We start from the raw sequence: 2757 nt of genomic DNA on the forward strand, positions 1-2757 counted from the left end.
GACCCCTCGCTCTCCCCACCGACCCATCGCCTCCCCACCCGACCCCTGCCTCCACCGAAACCCCCCTCGCCTCCCCACCGATCCCTCGCCTCCCCCCCTCCCCACCGACCCCTCGCCTCCCCCCCTCCCCACCGACCCCTCGCCTCCCCCCCTCCCCACCGACCCCTCGCCTCCCCCGGACCCCCCCTCCCTCCCCCCGACCTCGCCTCCCCTCCCCCCGACCCCTCGCCTCCCCTCCCCCCCGACCCCTCGCCTCCCCTCCCCCCCGACCCCTCGCCTCCCCCCCTCCCCACCGACCCCTCGCCTCCCCCCCTCCCCCCCCTCCCCACCTCCCCGACCGACCCTCGCCTCCCCCCCTCCCCACCGACCCCTCGCCTCCCCCCCCTCCCCACCGACCCCTCGCCTCCCCCCCCTCCCCACCGACCCCTCGCCTCCCCCCCTCCCCACCGACCCCTCGCCTCCCCCCCCTCCCCACCGGACCCCTCGCCTCCCCCCCTCCCCACCGACCCCTCGCCTCCCCCCCTCCCCACCGACCCCTCGCCTCCCCCCCCTCCCCACCGACCCCTCGCCTCCCCCCCTCCCCACCGACCCCTCGCCTCCCCCCCCTCCCCACCGACCCCTCGCCTCCCCCCCCTCCCCCACCGACCCTCGCCTCCCCCCCTCCCCACCGACCCCTCGCCTCCCCCCCCTCCCCACCGACCCCTCGCCTCCCCCCCTCCCCACCGACCCCTCGCCTCCCCCCCTCCCCACCGACCCCTCCTCCCCCCTCCCACCCTCCGTTTCCCAGATTTCTTCTTCCCAACACCTGAGTATCACCTCCCCCCCCCCCCCCCGGATATTTGCCGGCTCCTTCACCTCGTGTCCGGGCAGTGGGTCGGGTTCCCGGGGTGTGAAGCGGGTGTATCCCGGGTCTCCGAGGTGTGGAGCGGGTATATCCCGGGGCCGGTCTCCCTGCTCTGTACCTGATTCCGGCCGCAGCCAAACTCGGAACCGGCGCCGCCGCGGCCTGGAGCGAAAAAGAGCGACGCATGCGCGACCAGCTCGAGCATGCCGGGAATTGTAGTTGTGTTACCATGGGACCGGAAATCAAACAGACAGAACCTTAAAGGGACCGCTCCCCCAGACACCAGCCTGGAATTGAATAGACTTGAACTCAAACACAGAGAGAGCCTTTAAGGGACTGGTCCCCCAGACAGCAGCCTGGAATTGAAGGGACTGCTCCCCTAGACACTAGCCTGGAATTAAAGGGACTGGAAATCAAACACAGAGAGGGCCTTAAAGGGATCACTCCTCAGTGAGCAGCCTGGAATTAAAGGGACTGCTCCTCCATACACCAGTCTGGAATTAAAGGGACCACTCCACCAGATTTTGATTTGATTTATTATTGTCACATGTATTAGCATACAGTGAAAAGTATTGTTTCTTGTGCGCTGTACAGATAAAGCATACTATTCATACAGAAGGAAACGAGAGAGTGCAGAATAAAGTGTTCCAGTCATAGCTAGGGTGTAGAGAAAGATCAATTTAGTACAAGGTAAGTCCATTCAAAAGTCTGATGGCAGCAGAGAAGAAGCTGTACTTGAGTCGTTTGGTACGTGACCTCACGTACTTATAATAACTTATAGTTATCCAGACACCAGCCTGGAATTAAAGGGACTGCTCCCTCAGACACCAGCCTGCTGTTAAAGGGATGGCTCTCCCAGACATCAGCCTTTTGTTAAAGGGACCGCTCCCCTAGACACCAGCCTGGAATTAAAGGGACCAGAAATCAAACACAGAGAGGGCCTTAAAGGGACCGTTCCCCCAGAGACCAGACTGCAGTTAAAGGGACTGCTCCCCTAGAGATTAGCCTGGAATTAAAGGGAACACCCACCCAGAGACCAGCCTGTAGTAAAAATCATCCATAGAGTTTTTATTCCCAAAAACAATTTGAGTTCAGTTGTGTTTGTGGGGCCAGATGCCTCCTTTATCACCTTGACCTTGTCTTCCACGAGGTGTAATCTTTGTGCATCTACATGGTACCCTTTGACTTTGACTCATTCATCACAGAAGTCCTCTAGTATTTTCTTATCAATTCAGATTAATAATTGAAAAATCTCGGCCCAATTCAACTGGATTTAAGCTAATCATGGTCAAGAAAGCTGGGACCTTCACCCGTCACTATGATCACTGGGTGCTGGGTAGACTGTTGTCCATGCCTTACAGGTACCATTGTGCTGCCTTTTATTTCTATTGCTTCTCCCGTATAAGTCTTCAACTCAGCAGAAATGCTCTTCAAGCTCAATGCTTGGACTCCCCCTCTCAGGTACTGAAATGTCTGCTCACCCATCACAGTGGCTGATGTCCCTGTATCCACTTCCATCTTAAGAGGCTTCCCATTTATCTGGAGCATTACGGTAATAGGGTCTATCTTGCCTGTTGTTAGGGCACCAGAGCAGAAACTCCAGCATATGTTATGAAGCCCGACTAGACCCCAACAGTTTTTTCTATTTTACCATTAGTGTGAGGATAAGGATTTCCAGCTGAATAAATCATGTAAATGCATTTAAATATGTATTTCCATGTGTTTAGTGAGCCCAGCGCTCAAGCATCTTGGCTCTCTTGTCTTTATGGTCGTGCCCGGAGAGGTTCTCTCCAGTGAGGAAAACACCTGCTCCCTATGAATGGAGAGCAGTCGTGTTAGCCTCACCGATGGAACCAGAGGCCACTGAGGCCTCCTGGGGAGGTCAAGGCGAGGGGGGTGGTGCCCCGGCACTT

The 2757-nt window shown here is 57.8% G+C and overlaps 1 protein-coding gene across 3 annotated transcripts in view; it reads right to left on the reverse strand.

Moving 5' to 3' along the window:
• LOC144502630 (serine/threonine-protein phosphatase 4 catalytic subunit) overlaps nucleotides 1–1017 on the reverse strand; it is a 28863-nt gene extending 27846 nt beyond the window's left edge. Inside the window, exon 1 of one of the 3 annotated variants that reach the window (XM_078226784.1) lies at nucleotides 963–1017. The gene's annotated coding sequence lies outside the window, so the exon portion shown is untranslated. Of the gene's footprint in view, nucleotides 1–855 lie in introns of all 3 variants that reach the window. The other 2 variants (XM_078226785.1, XM_078226786.1) reach the window with 2 other exon arrangements.
• Between the last annotated feature and the right edge of the window lie 1740 nt (nucleotides 1018–2757).

Source organism: Mustelus asterias, chromosome 13 (genome assembly GCF_964213995.1).
Source record: "Mustelus asterias chromosome 13, sMusAst1.hap1.1, whole genome shotgun sequence".
Lineage (NCBI taxonomy): Eukaryota > Metazoa > Chordata > Chondrichthyes > Carcharhiniformes > Triakidae > Mustelus > Mustelus asterias.